The sequence below is a fragment of the Rutidosis leptorrhynchoides genome, chromosome 8, assembly GCF_046630445.1.
Source record: "Rutidosis leptorrhynchoides isolate AG116_Rl617_1_P2 chromosome 8, CSIRO_AGI_Rlap_v1, whole genome shotgun sequence".
Taxonomy (NCBI): domain Eukaryota; kingdom Viridiplantae; phylum Streptophyta; class Magnoliopsida; order Asterales; family Asteraceae; genus Rutidosis; species Rutidosis leptorrhynchoides.
Genome location: NC_092340.1, coordinates 63,997,618 through 64,014,809, shown reverse-complemented (window position 1 = coordinate 64,014,809; position 17,192 = coordinate 63,997,618).

Below are 17,192 nucleotides of genomic sequence, written 5' to 3'. Positions count from 1 at the left end.
TATGTTCTCTAGGTTGAGATCTACGGTTATTTGGTATTCCGAGTTTCGATCACATTTCGGTGAACGACTTTATGTGCTGCTAAGGTGAGTTTCATTTGCTCCATTTTTAATTGCTTTTGTAATATATATTTTTGGGTTGAGAATACATGCAATTTATTTTAAACGCAATGGATACAAGTACATACTAAATTCTACACCGAGTTTGAACCAAAAATCCCTTAGCTTTGGTAACTAGTAACTGCCGGTTATAAGAACTGGTGGGCGCGAGTAGTTATATATGGATCCATAGGGCTTGACATCCCCGTCTGTTCCAGGTATAGAAACCCTAGCCTGAACTATAATGTAGCGACCCGACCAAATCATGTTTGACGGCGCCGTCTACTTAGGTCCCGTTACGTGGTCATAAGTCTTTAAGACAAAGTTTGACCAAAATATGTCGCCTTCATTTCAAAATAAAGATTGTTCCCAAAGTTTACAAGAATTGTTCAACCAATAGTTAAGTTACAACGTTATAATACGAATGAAATCTAGGCGACACGGTTTAAAGTAAAGTCAAAAGACGCTCCATGAAATGCACATATACTCGACATCCAATGCAAGTATCAAATAGTGAGCGGAAGCATGTATCATGTATCGTTCATGGACCTGAGAAAAACATAGAAATCTGTCAACGAAAACGTTGGTGAAATCATAGGTTTAAGTAAGTAAGTACAAGTGAACCACAAGATTTGCATCAAAGAAATAATAGTAATACATTCCAAAAGTTTGTTTCACGAGCACCCAATTATCAAAGCTTAACATTCCTTCCATTGTATACCCCATCACTTAGTGCTAGAACAAACACTGATTCTCGAAAATATATTTCATCCGTAGACGGTAGCGAACCGTCAAGGATGAGGGTTGTCAACCCATATGGCCATATAACATAAGTTCTCGCTTACACCCGGCAAGTGTAACTAATGATAATCGAATTGAGGATTTTGTTCTAAACTCGTATGTAGAATGTTTGTTTTCCTGTACTTGTGTTCACTTAGTAAAAGAAATGTTTATGTTTTCTCATCCCAAATGTAAGTTCAAAAAGAGTAAAAGTGGGACTATGATCTCACCTTGAGTGCACGAGTAGTAAAGTACTTCACAAAATAACGTGTGCGAAGGATAGTGCTAGTCTTGACCTAAACAAATAGGTCGTATCAATAACGGTAAACACGATAGGTCAAAGATGTTCAATTAGTCCTATGGCTCGTTACGACTCGATTATTTAGCATGTGAAATCAAATTGTCAAGTTTCATGCAAGATACAAGTATATAAACAAGTTAGGAAGGTTGCAAAATCATTTGGTTAAGTTTGACAAAAAGTCAAACTTTGGTCGGTCAAAGTCAACGAAAAAGTCAACACGTTCGGGTCGTGTCCCGAACTATTTTTCTGAGGTTTTTAATCATGTATGAGCATGCTAGGACAAGTTACATGTGAATCGGAGGTGCGTAGCATAGCAAACATTATTCGAAAATTGACCAAGTTGGACAGACCCAAACGGCGCGCCGCGCGGGTATATGGCGCGCCGCGCGGGTACCTGTGCAGTGAATTCTGGCAGTTTTTAAGTTTTATGCACGAACCTAACTTCAAACAATCACCATTTATGATCCGCAAACAATCAAGACAAGTATCTTATACCGTTGGGAAGGTAATTTGACGAGGAAAACAACTAAACATATTTCATCAATCAATCTACCTATTACAACAACCAAAACCGCATCTAATGCTTAACATTAACCGCATACAAGTTCATAAATGCAATTCAATGATTCGGGCAACCAATTTACATGAATGATATGCCGTTTCGAAGGTAATCAAGCATACAATCCAACTAAACACTTACCAATAATAATCCATGGCATTCAATGCATCAAAAGTCCATTTCAAGTTCATCAAACCCTAACCCAAATTCACCAAAATCACTAATCAAGTTCATGAAGTTTTCTAAGGCAACCTACACATCAAATTGAAGCTAGTGATGCTAGTAACACAATTAAAACATCAACTTTTAACATCTAACAACATATGATCATCCAAAATTCAAGAACAACACACCAAAATTCAAGTTCATGCTAGTTACACTAAAACAACGAGATCGAGCATATAAATCATATATTCGTGTTAGACTTGAGCCATAGACACTAATTAACACTTTTATAAGTTAAAAACATCAAGAACACAAAATCTAGTGATTTTAGAAAGTTACCCAAATGAGATGAAGTTGGTACCAAAATGAAGAGGATGAAGAGAGGATCATAAATATGTAGTTTATTTTGTTGTAAGCCTCCTAGATCGAATTTAGATGATGATTGAATGAATTTGGTTTTGAGTGTGTGTTCTTGCTAGAGAGAAAGAGAGAGAGATGGAGGTGGAAATGAATGGGTGAAAGGGGTTTGACCCTTTGACCTAGTCAAGGGTTTGATCCCTTGTCAAGTTTAGTCCCTCAACTTTCGTTCGGGTGCGGGAATTACCTAAACGAGATAATTTAAAACGCGCATCAACGGGAGATGTTATAAACATATAACGGACTTTATATTAGTATAACGGAAAAGTAAATGGAAAAAGGCGGGATGTTACATTACCTACTCCTTAAAAGAAATTTCGTCCCGAAATTTAAGTAGGCGTAGTAGTCGTTGTTTCTTCCTCGAGATCTTGCGTTTCCGAATTCACGAATAGATGAGGATACTTCCTTTGCATTTGATCTTGTCTTTCCCAAGTAAACTCGGGTCCTCTTTTGGCATTCCAACGAACCTTGACAATCGGGATTCGGCTTTGTTTCAATGTCTTGACGGAGGTGTCCACAATTTCAACCGGTTCCTCCACAAAATGAAGTTTGTCATCAATAGCAAGTTCTTCGAGAGGGATGACGATATCGGGTTCGGCAAGACACTTTTTCAAGTTAGATACATGGAAGGTAGGATGAACGGAATTCAATTGAGGCGGAAGATCTAAACGATAAGCAACGGTTCCAATACGCTCCAAGATTTCGAAAGGACCAATATACCGCGGATTTAGCTTCCCGCGTTTCCCAAAACGGATTACACCCTTCCAAGGTGCGACTTTTAACATTACTCGGTCACCGACTTGAAATTCAAGATCGTTGCGTCGTTTGTCGGTATAGCTCTTTTGACGACTTCGGGCCGTCCTAAGCCTATCTCGGATTTGAACGATTTTCTCGGTGGTTTCGTGAATGAGTTCGGGTCCGGTGATTTGCACGTCGCCTACCTCGGCCCAACAAAGAGGTGAACGACATTTGCGGCCATATAGCGCTTCAAAAGGTGCGGCTTTAATACTCGCGTGATAACTATTGTTGTAAGAGAACTCGGCGAGAGGTAAGTGCTTGTCCCAAGCTTTTCCGAAATCAACCACGCAAGCTCGTAACATGTCCTCTAAGGTTTGAATTGTACGTTCGCTTTGTCCATCGGTTTGAGGATGATATGCGGTGCTCATGTCTAAACGCGTTCCCAACGCTTCTTGCAATGTACGCCAAAATCTAGAAACGAAACGGCCATCTCGGTCGGAGATAATCGATAAAGGTACACCGTGTCGGGCTACGATCTCCTTAATGTAAAGTTGTGCAAGTTTCTCCATTTTGTCCGTTTCTTTCATGGCAAGGAAGTGTGCGGATTTGGTGAGACGGTCAACAATAACCCAAATGGTATCATAACCGCCCGTCGTTTTTGGTAGCTTGGTGATAAAATCCATCGTTATCCTTTCCCACTTCCATTGCGGGATCTCGGGTTGTTGGAGTAGTCCGGACGGTCTTTGGTGTTCGGCTTTGACTTTGGAACATGTCAAACACTTGGAAACATAAGTAGCTACGTCCCTTTTGATGTTCGGCCACCAATATAGTTGTTTAAGGTCGTGGTACATCTTATTGGCACCGGGGTGAATCGAGTATCGTGACTTATGGGCTTCATCTAAAATAAGGCTTCGTAGATCCCCATAACTAGGCACCCAAATTCTTTCGGCGAAATATCGGAGTCCGGTTTCTTTAACTTCGAATTGAGAGGTGAGGACGTTCAAGTGTTCGAGAGAGATGTTTTCATCCTTGAGAGCCTCATCTTGGGCTACCCGAATTTGGCTATTAAGGTTGGTGTGAATGGTGATGTTTAAAGCTCGGACACGGAGAGGCACCGCTCTTTCTTTTCGACTTAAGGCATCGGCTACTACATTTGCCTTCCCGGGATGGTAACGAAGCTCGCAATCGTAATCGTTTAAGGTTTCAATCCACCTTCGTTGTCTCATGTTTAGTTGCTTTTGATCGAAAATGTGTTGAAGGCTTTTGTGATCGGTGAAGATAGTACTCTTGGTTCCATAAAGATAGTGTCTCCACATTTTAAGTGCAAAGACAACGGCTCCGAGTTCGAGATCATGTGTCGTATAGTTTCGTTCATGAATTTTGAGTTGTCGAGAAGCATAAGCAATGACTTTCGTTCGTTGCATCAATACACACCCAAAACCATGTTTTGAGGCATCGCAATATACAACAAAGTCATCATTGCCTTCGGGAAGTGACAAGATAGGAGCGGTGGTTAGCTTCGTTTTCAAGATTTGGAATGCGGATTCATGTTCGGTCGCCCAAATGAATTTCTTTCCCTTGTGAGTCAATGCGGTCAGAGGACGTGCAACCAAAGAGAAATTTTCGATGAATCTACGATAGTACCCGGCGAGACCCAAAAATTGACGAATGTGAGTAGGAGTAGTAGGAGTCTCCCATTTACTAATGGCTTCGATCTTTGTGGGATCGACTTTAATGCCTTGATCACTTACAACATGACCAAGAAATTGAACTTCCTTCAACCAAAATTCACACTTGGAGAATTTGGCATAAAGTCGTTCTTGTCTCAAGAGTTCAAGCACAAGTCGGAGATGTTGTTCGTGCTCTTCTTCATTTTTAGAATAGATCAATATATCATCGATGAACACAATAACGAATTTATCGAGATACGGTTTGCACACGCGGTTCATAAGATCCATGAACACCGCCGGTGCATTAGTGAGACCAAATGGCATGACGAGGAATTCATAACTACCATAGCGAGTCCGGAAAGCGGTTTTGGAGACATCTTCCCCCTTAACCCTTAATTGATGATAACCCGAGCGGAGATCGATTTTCGAATATACACAAGACCCTTGTAGTTGATCAAAGAGGTCATCGATGCGAGGAAGAGGATATCGGTTCTTAACCGTCAATTTATTTAGTTCACGATAATCAATGCACATTCGTAGGGATCCGTCTTTCTTTTTAACAAACAAAATCGGAGCGCCCCAAGGTGAATGGCTAGGTTGGATAAAACCACGATCAAGTAGTTCTTGGATTTGACTTTGCAATTCTTGCATTTCGGATGGGGCGAGTCTATATGGTGCACGTGCTACGGGTGCGGCTCCCGGAATAAGATCGATTTGGAATTCAACCGGTCGATGAGGTGGAAGACCCGGCAATTCGTCGGGAAATACATCGGAAAAGTCACTAACAATTGGCACATCATCGATATGCTTCTCATCGGACTCGACTTTCTTAACGTGGGCAAGGATCGCAAAACAACCCTTACGGAGTAGTTTTCTAACTTTAAGGCACGAAACGAGATTGAGTCTGGTGCAACTCTTATCGCCATAAACAATCAAAGGTTCACCATTCTCGATAGGAATTCGGATTGCGTTAAGATCACAAAGGATGTGAGATTTCGTTTTGACTAACCAATTCATACCGATTATTACATCAAAGCTTCCTAGTTCCATGGGTATCAAGTCAATTTCAAATTCCTTACCCAAAATGTTTAACGCACACCCCCGGTAATATGTGTCGGCACTTAATAGTTTCCCGTTAGCCACTTCAATGGTATAAGGGGTATCTAATGGAAGAGGTGGAGTGCTAAAAGAATGAGTCAAAGTCTTGGATACAAAGCATTTATCGGCACCTGAATCGAATAAGCAAGAGACATAAGAATTGTTGAGAAGAAACGTACCCGTGACTAGTTCAGTGTCATCCCGGGCTTCCTCGGTGTTGATGTTAAAAGCTCGGCCGCGCGTGTTGGGGTTATCTTTCTTCTTTGGGCATGCATTTCTATAATGACCCGTTTGGCCACATTCGTAACAAGTGCCCGTCTTTGGTGCATTGGGCCACTTTCGAGCGACGGGAGTGGCACTTTTACAATCGTTGGCCTTATGACCAATTCCTTGGCACCGATGGCAAATTAGCTTACTACATTCGCCAAAGTGATGTTTGTTGCATTTGTTGCAAAAAGGTAGATTCCCGGCATAACCCTTCTTGCCGTCGAAAGTGAAAGATTTCTTGGCAAAGTTGTTGTTGCTTGATTGGGAGGGTTCCCACTTTCTTTTGTTGCCGCCCGATTTATCCTCAGCCTTAGGTGCCGGAACTACGATTTCGTCAACCGTTTCAATTAGTTGGCGAGCCATGTTCATAGCGGCTTGATGAGTAGTGGGTTTGGATGACATCACCCCTTGTTTGATGCTTTTTGGAAGACCGAGCATGTAGAGCTCAATCCTTTGAGATTCGGGGTTAACAAGATTAGGACACATCAAGGATAGTTCGGCGAAGCGTTGATTATAAGCTTTAAGATCGTTTCCGACCGCTTTCAAAGCTCTTAGTTCTTCCTCAAGCTTTCGGGTTTCTTCGCGCGGAAAATATTCAACAATCATCTTTTCCTTTAGATCGGCCCAAGAGAGGGCATGGGCTTCATCGGTACCCACCGATTGTACATAAGTATTCCACCATGTAAGAGCGACACCGGCGAAGGTGTGAGTGGAGTATTTGACCTTGTCTTGGTCCCGACAACCGCTTATGCTAAAGACGGCTTCCGTTTGCTCAAACCATCGGGTGAGCACGACCGGTCCCCCGGTTCCATCAAAAGTGTGAGGTTTGCACCCCATGAAAGCTTTATAAGAGCATCCCTTGTTTGAGTTTCCGGCTCCATTGTTGTTGTTGTTGTTGTTGTTGTTGTTGTGGTTGTTATTATTATTGTTGTTGGATGAGTGACCGGCCATGGCCGCATCTACGGCGGTAGCTATCATCCGTTCGAGAGCTTGTTCGGGAGTTTCATTGCGGCGTACACGACGAGGAGCAATTGTTCCTTCAAGACACAAGAATATCATTGATTAGTATTCTCAATAATACTAACCGTGATATAGAATAAAGATAAAGAGAAGTTTTTCCTCGACTCGCCTTAAATTCTTTATGTCATAATGTCGGAACGTTCATATGAGTCACCGTAATATAATCCCGGAAATTATATTACCCTGATTCATATGTGCATTCGACATCATTTCATATAGTCAAGGTGGCGTGTCAATCAAATTAAACAACGTGAGATTAAGATGAACTAAGAGTAGATATGAGTAGAAGCGTTCGAGTATAAATGCACAAGTAGTCAAGTAATTCCTACTTCAAGTCTATATGCCGGTTGTAGTCTAGACTCACCAATGTACCCTATGACTCGGGGTTGACACTAATGAACTCTAAATCCCTACAACCAATGCTCTGATACCATCTGTAGCGACCCGACCAAATCATGTTTGACGGCGCCGTCTACTTAGGTCCCGTTACGTGGTCATAAGTCTTTAAGACAAAGTTTGACCAAAATATGTCGCCTTCATTTCAAAATAAAGATTGTTCCCAAAGTTTACAAGAATTGTTCAACCAATAGTTAAGTTACAACGTTATAATACGAATGAAATCTAGGCGACACGGTTTAAAGTAAAGTCAAAAGACGCTCCATGAAATGCACATATACTCGACATCCAATGCAAGTATCAAATAGTGAGCGGAAGCATGTATCATGTATCGTTCATGGACCTGAGAAAAACATAGAAATCTGTCAACGAAAACGTTGGTGAAATCATAGGTTTAAGTAAGTAAGTACAAGTGAACCACAAGATTTGCATCAAAGAAATAATAGTAATACATTCCAAAAGTTTGTTTCACGAGCACCCAATTATCAAAGCTTAACATTCCTTCCATTGTATACCCCATCACTTAGTGCTAGAACAAACACTGATTCTCGAAAATATATTTCATCCGTAGACGGTAGCGAACCGTCAAGGATGAGGGTTGTCAACCCATATGGCCATATAACATAAGTTCTCGCTTACACCCGGCAAGTGTAACTAATGATAATCGAATTGAGGATTTTGTTCTAAACTCGTATGTAGAATGTTTGTTTTCCTGTACTTGTGTTCACTTAGTAAAAGAAATGTTTATGTTTTCTCATCCCAAATGTAAGTTCAAAAAGAGTAAAAGTGGGACTATGATCTCACCTTGAGTGCACGAGTAGTAAAGTACTTCACAAAATAACGTGTGCGAAGGATAGTGCTAGTCTTGACCTAAACAAATAGGTCGTATCAATAACGGTAAACACGATAGGTCAAAGATGTTCAATTAGTCCTATGGCTCGTTACGACTCGATTATTTAGCATGTGAAATCAAATTGTCAAGTTTCATGCAAGATACAAGTATATAAACAAGTTAGGAAGGTTGCAAAATCATTTGGTTAAGTTTGACAAAAAGTCAAACTTTGGTCGGTCAAAGTCAACGAAAAAGTCAACACGTTCGGGTCGTGTCCCGAACTATTTTTCTGAGGTTTTTAATCATGTATGAGCATGCTAGGACAAGTTACATGTGAATTGGAGGTGCGTAGCATAGCAAACATTATTCGAAAATTGACCAAGTTGGACAGACCCAAACGGCGCGCCGCGCGGGTATATGGCGCGCCGCGCGGGTACCTGTGCAGTGAATTCTGGCAGTTTTTAAGTTTTATGCACGAACCTAACTTCAAACAATCACCATTTATGATCCGCAAACAATCAAGACAAGTATCTTATACCGTTGGGAAGGTAATTTGACGAGGAAAACAACTAAACATATTTCATCAATCAATCTACCTATTACAACAACCAAAACCGCATCTAATGCTTAACATTAACCGCATACAAGTTCATAAATGCAATTCAATGATTCGGGCAACCAATTTACATGAATGATATGCCGTTTCGAAGGTAATCAAGCATACAATCCAACTAAACACTTACCAATAATAATCCATGGCATTCAATGCATCAAAAGTCCATTTCAAGTTCATCAAACCCTAACCCAAATTCACCAAAATCACTAATCAAGTTCATGAAGTTTTCTAAGGCAACCTACACATCAAATTGAAGCTAGTGATGCTAGTAACACAATTAAAACATCAACTTTTAACATCTAACAACATATGATCATCCAAAATTCAAGAACAACACACCAAAATTCAAGTTCATGCTAGTTACACTAAAACAACGAGATCGAGCATATAAATCATATATTCGTGTTAGACTTGAGCCATAGACACTAATTAACACTTTTATAAGTTAAAAACATCAAGAACACAAAATCTAGTGATTTTAGAAAGTTACCCAAATGAGATGAAGTTGGTACCAAAATGAAGAGGATGAAGAGAGGATCATAAATATGTAGTTTATTTTGTTGTAAGCCTCCTAGATCGAATTTAGATGATGATTGAATGAATTTGGTTTTGAGTGTGTGTTCATGCTAGAGAGAAAGAGAGAGAGATGGAGGTGGAAATGAATGGGTGAAAGGGGTTTGACCCTTTGACCTAGTCAAGGGTTTGATCCCTTGTCAAGTTTAGTCCCTCAACTTTCGTTCGGGTGCGGGAATTACCTAAACGAGATAATTTAAAACGCGCATCAACGGGAGATGTTATAAACATATAACGGACTTTATATTAGTATAACGGAAAAGTAAATGGAAAAAGGCGGGATGTTACATATAAAACAGACGTATGCTATTTGAGTTTAGTACACGTTGGATTGCGTGTATTGTAGGGGTATTTATTATAACGTTAAAGTTTAGTTACCAGGGTGCTCAATCTTGTAGAATATTTTGATAAACGTTTCTGGATGAGACAACTGAAATATTGTGATCCACCTTTATGTACAGATTATGCAAAACATTAAAACTATGAACTCACCAACCTTTGTGTTGACACTTGTTAGCATGTTTATTCTCAGGTTCCCTAGAAGTCTTCCGCTGTTTGCTTATATGTTAGACAAGCTATGTGCATGCTGTAGTGACCCGAACTTTTCCATGTTTATATATATTAATTGAGATTGATATTTACATGATTAAATGTTTCCAACATGTTAAGCAATCAAACATGTTAAGACTTGATTAATTGAAATATGTTTCATATAGACAATTGGCCACCCAAGTTGACCGGTGATTCACGAACGTTAAAACTTGTAAAAACTATATGATGACATATATATGGATATATATATATATATATATAGTTAACATGATACTATGATAAGTAAACATATCATTAAGTATATTAACAATGAACTACATATGTAAAAACAAGACTACTAACTTAATGATTTTTAAACGAGACATATATGTAACGATTATCATTGTAAAGACATTTAATGTATATATATATCATATTAAGAGATATTCATACATGATAATATCATGATAATATAATAATTTAAAATCTCATTTGATATTATAAACATTGGGTTAACAACATTTAACAAGATCGTTAACCTAAAGGTTTCAAAACAACACTTACATGTAACGACTAACGATGACTTAACGACTCAGTTAAAATGTATATACATGTAGTGTTTTAATATGTATTTATACACTTTTGAAAGACTTCAATACACTTATCAAAATACTTCTACTTAACAAAAATGCTTACAATTACATCCTCGTTCAGTTTCATCAACAATTCTACTCGTATGCACCCGTATTCGTACTCGTACAATACACAGCTTTTAGATGTATGTACTATTGGTATATACACTCCAATGATCAGCTCTTAGCAGCCCATGTGAGTCACCTAACACATGTGGGAACCATCATTTGGCAACTAGCATGAAATATCTTTTAAAATTACAAAAATATGAGTAATCATTCATGACTTATTTACATGAAAACAAAATTACATATCCTTTATATCTAATCCATACACCAACGACCAAAAACACCTACAAACACTTTCATTCTTCAATTTTCTTCATCTAATTGATCTCTCTCAAGTTCTATCTTCAAGTTCTAAGTGTTCTTCATATATTCTACAAGTTCTAGTTACATAAAATCAAGAATACTTTCAAGTTTGCTAGCCCGCTTCCAATCTTGTAAGGTGATCATCCAACCTCAAGAAATCTTTGTTTCTTACAGTAGGTTATCATTCTAATACAAGGTAATAATCATATTCAAACTTTGGTTCAATTTCTATAACTATAACAATCTTATTTCAAGTGATGATCTTACTTGAACTTGTTTTTGTGTCATGATCCTACTTCAAGAACTTTCAAGCCATCCAAGATCCTTTGAAGCTAGATCATTTCTTGTAACTTCCAGTAGATTTACCTACTAAACTTGAGGTAGTAATGATGTTCATAACATCATTCGATTCATATATATAAAACTATCTTATTCGAAGGTTTAAACTCGTAATCACTAGAACATAGTTTAGTTAATTCTAAACTTGTTCGCAAACAAAATTTAATCCTTCTAACTTGACTTTTAAAATTAACTACACACATGTTCTATATCTATATGATATGCTAACTTAATGATTTAAAACCTGGAAACACGAAAAACACCGTAAAACCGGATTTACGCCGTCGTAGTAACACCGCGGGCTGTTTTGGGTTAGTTAATTAAAAACTATGATAAACTTTGATTTAAAAGTTGTTATTCTGAGAAAATGATTTTTATTATGAACATGAAACTATATCCAAAAATTATGGTTAAACTCAAAGTGGAAGTATGTTTTCTAAAATGGTCATCTAGACGTCGTTCTTTCGACTGAAATGACTACCTTTACAAAAACAACTTGTAACTTATTTCTCCGACTATAAACCTATACTTTTCTATTTAGATTCATAAAATAGAGTTCAATATGAAACCATAGCAATTTGATTCACTCAAAACGGATTTAAAATGAAGAAGTTATGGGTAAAACAAGATTGGATAATTTTTCTCATTTTAGCTACGTGAAAATTGGTAACAAATATATTCCAACCATAACTTAATCAACTTGTATTGTATATTATGTAATCTTGAGATACCATAGACACGTATACAATGTTTCGACCTATCATGTCGACACATCTATATATATTTCGGAACAACCATAGACACTCTATATGTGAATGTTGGAGTTAGCTATACAGGGTTGAGGTTGATTCCAAATTATATATAGTTTGAGTTGTGATCAATACTGAGATACGTATACACTGGGTCGTGGATTGATTCAAGATAATATTTATCGATTTATTTATGTACATCTAACTGTGGACAACTAGTTGTAGGTTACTAACGAGGACAGCTGACTTAATAAACTTAAAACATCAAAATATATTAAAAGTGTTGTAAATATATTTTAAACATACTTTGATATATATGTATATATTGTTATAGGTTCGTGAATCAACCAGTGGCCAAGTCTTACTTCCCGACGAAGTAAAAATCTGTGAAAGTGAGTTATAGTTCCACTTTTAAAATCTAATATTTTTGGGATGAGAATACATGCAGGTTTTATAAATGATTTACAAAATAGACACAAGTACGTGAAACTACATTCTATGGTTGAATTATCGAAATCGAATATGCCCCTTTTTATTAAGTCTGGTAATCTAAGAATTAGGGAACAGACACCCTAATTGACGCGAATCCTAAAGATAGATCTATTGGGCCTAACAAACCCCATTCAAAGTACCGGATGCTTTAGTACTTCGAAATTTATATCATATCCGAAGGGTGTCCCGGAATGATGGGGATATTCTTATATATATGCATCTTGTTAATGTCGGTTACCAGGTGTTCACCATATGAATGATTTTTATCTCTATGTATGGGATGTGTATTGAAATATGAAATCTTGTGGTCTATTGTTACGATTTGATATATATAGGTTAAACCTATAACTCACCAACATTTTTGTTGACGTTTAAAGCATGTTTATTCTCAGGTGAATACTAAGAGCTTCCGCTGTTGCATACTAAAATAAGGACAAGATTTGGAGTCCATGTTTGTATGATATTGTGTAAAAACTGCATTCAAGAAACTGATTTCGATGTAACATATTTGTATTGTAAACCATTATGTAATGGTCGTGTGTAAACAGGATATTTTAGATTATCATTATTTGATAATCTACGTAAAGCTTTTTAAACCTTTATTTATGAAATAAAGGTTATGGTTTGTTTTAAAAATGAATGCAGTCTTTGAAAAACGTCTCATATAGAGGTCAAAACCTCGCAACGAAATCAATTAATATGGAACGTTTTTAATCAATAAGAACGGGACATTTCAGTTGGTATCCGAGCGTTGGTCTTAGAGAACCAGAATTTTGCATTAGTGTGTCTTATCGAGTTTGTTAGGATGCATTAGTGAGTCTGGACTTCGACCGTGTTTACTTGAAAAATGATTGCTTAACAAATTTTGTTGGAAACTATATATTTTTAACATGTGAATATTATGTGATATATTAATCTCTTAACGCATTTGATATTATGTGATAGATGTCTACCTCTAGAACAAGTCCCATTGACTCACCTAATAATAATGAAGAGTCAAATGTAAATTGGAATGATTCGTGGACTGATTCACAAGTTCCCGAAGAGGAACCGGAAGAAGAGTCGGAACCGGAAGAAGAATCGGAACCGGATGAAGAAATAGAACCGGTGGGGGAAATAATAAAACGGTTAAGTAAAAGAAAATCCTCAACCAACCGACCAAGGTTAATTATGGTCAATGGTGTTTCCGCCAAGGAAGCAAAATATTGGGAGGATTACCAATTCTCCGATGAATCGGATTCCGACGAGAATTCCGATGATGTTATAGAAATTACCCCAAATGAATTTAAAAAGGCAAAAGAAAATAATAAGGAAAAGGGCATAAAAATAGAGAAATCTAATTCCAACCCCGATGAACTTTATATGTATCGTCAACCCCCGAAGTCCTTAAGATGTAACAATGACCCGGGAACCTCTAAACCACCAGGTTTTTTTAAACCAATGTGGACAACGACGGCTCGTATTAGGGGAACATCATATATCCCTAGAAACTTGGCAAAACGAACCAAAACCGAACAAGAAGAAACGAGCGAGTCGGAATAAGATAGTTGTATTCGTGTGGTGTAATATATGTAATATAGTGTGCTTATGCTTTATGATATATGTAAAAATTGCTTGTATTAATAAGTATTTTTTTTTATGAATCTAACTCTTGTCTATTTTACAGTATAAAAACACAAAATGGATAGACAACCCAATATTTTAAGAGACCTACCCGGAGACATGATTGATGAAATCTTGTCTAGAGTCGGTCAGAATTCTTCGGCACAACTATTTAAGGCGAGATCAGTTTGTAAGACATTCGAATAACGTTCCAAGAATGCCTTGGTTTATAAAAGGATTTCGTTTGAAAGATGGGGGATATCACATTGGGAAACCCATAAGTTACGATGTGTTTACTTTGACGCATATATTGCGGGGAACCCAAATGCTATTTTACGCAATGGGTTAAGAAATTATTTTGACTCAATATATCCGAATATTGGACTTCGTTATTTAGAAAAAGCGGCTAACATGCAACATAAAAAAGCATGTTATGCTTATGGATTAGTAATGTTCGCTTCTCACCAAAGTGAGAACAAGAACATCGGGCTACAACTATTAAACAAAACGTTCCCACAAGTGACGGAGTCGGTAATTGGGGTAAGAAATGAGGTTTTTAGATTGTTACGGGACTGTTGGACATTACGTAACCCTCGTCCCTTTGACGACGTTACAACACGCTGTCTTATCAACGGCCATAACGGTTATGTTCCACAAGACCAAGGATGGGAAGTAATCCTAGTAAAACCAGAATGCATGACTTGTTTCTGGATGTATGAATTACGTGTCTTTATTGCCTTTGCTGAACGACTTGTGTACTAGCTAGAATTATCTTCACAACCATCTTGTATCAAATTTATTGTGTGCTATATTTCATGCTATATGTAAAATAAGCGGTATTGTATATTTGTAAAATATTGTGTAAAAGTTTGAACGCGAAATATTATTATAATCAGTTTTTCATATAGAATTGTAGTAGTTGAATTGTATATTAGCTACTAAGTATGAACTTAACGGGTAGGTACTACCCGAATTTAAACTTATAAAATGCTAATATGAAGAAAAAGCTTTTATAAATGAGTTCATATTATGCTACGAAATACTATTAACTACTCTTAATATTCTGTATGATTAACTTGTTCCATTTGACTATTTTGAAGGAAATGGCACCGACTACTCGACACACCGTGAATATGAATGAAGAGGAATTCCGTACTTTTCTAGCTTCAAACATAGCCGCAGTACAGGCTGCGCTACATACCAACAATAACCTTGGATCTGGCAGTACAGGAAATTGTGTAGGATGTACCTACAAAGAATTCACTGCCTGCAAACCTTTGGAATTTGATGGAACCGAAGGACCGATCGGATTGAAACGGTGGACCGAGAAGGTCGAATCGGTGTTTGCCATAAGTAAGTGTACTGAAGAGGACAAAGTGAAGTACGCTACGCATACCTTCACAGGTTCTGCGTTAACATGGTGGAATACCTATCTAGAGCAAGTGGGACAAGATGATGCATATGCACTACCGTGGTCAGCATTCAAGCACTTGATGAACGAGAAGTACCGTCCCAGAACCGAGGTCAATAAGCTCAAGACAGAACTTAGAGGGTTACGAACCCAAGGATTTGATATTACCACGTACGAAAGACGATTCACAGAATTGTGCCTATTGTGTCCGGGAGCATTCGAAGATGAGGAAGAGAAGATCGACGCGTTTGTGAAAGGATTACCGGAAAGAATCCAAGAAGATATAAGTTCACACGAGCCCGCCTCCATACAACAGGCATGTAGAATGGCTCACAAACTAGTGAACCAGATTGAAGAAAGAATTAAAGAACAGACTGCTGAAGAGGCCAATGTGAAGCAAGTCAAAAGAAAGTGGGAGGAAAACGGTGATAAGAATCACCAAAACAACAACAACAGCAATTACAACAATAATCGCAACAATTATCCCAACAATCGCAACATCAATCGCAACTACAACAAACGGCCCAACAACAACAACAACAACAATAACAACAACATCAACTACAACAATCATCCCAACAACAATAACAACCGCAACAACAACAACAATCAGAAGCAGCTATGCCAAAGGTGTGAAAAGTATCACTCGGGGTTCTGCACCAAATTTTGTAACAAGTGTAAAAGAAATGGTCATAGCGCGGTGAAGTGTGAGGTCTATGGACCAGGGGTTAATAGAACGAAAGGAACAAATGGTGTCGGAACGAGTAATGGCGGAGCAAGTAGTGTCGGAGCAAGTTATGCCAATGTAGTTTGTTATAAATGTGGAAAATCGGGCCACATTATTAGAAATTGCCCGAACCAGGAGAACACGAATGGACAAGGCCGCGGAAGAGTTTTCAATATTAATGCGGCAGAGGCACAGGAAGACCCGGAGCTTGTTACGGGTACGTTTCTTATTGACAATAAATCTGCTTACATTTTATTTGATTCGGGTACGGATAGAAGCTATATGAGTAGAGATTTTTGTGCTAAATTAAGTTGTCCATTGACGCCTTTGGATAGTAAATTTTTACTCGAATTAGCAAATGGTAAATTAATTTCAGCAGATAATATATGTCGAAACCGAGAAATTAAATTGTTAGCGAAACATTTAAGATTGATTTGATACCAGTAGAGTTAGGGAGTTTTGATGTGATAATCGGTATGGACTGGTTGAAAGAAGTGAAAGCAGAGATCGTTTGTTACAAAAATGCAATTCGCATTATACGAGAAAAAGGAAAACCCTTAATGGTGTACGGAGAAAAGGGCAACACGAAGCTACATCTTATTAGTAATTTGAAGGCACAAAAACTAATAAGAAAAGGTTGCTATGCTGTTCTAGCACACGTCGAAAAAGTACAAACTGAAGAAAAGAGCATCAATGATGTTCCCATTGCAAAAGAATTTCCCGATGTATTTCCGAAAGAATTACCGGGATTACCCCCACATCGATCCGTTGAATTTCAAATAGATCTTGTACCAGGAGCTGCACCAATA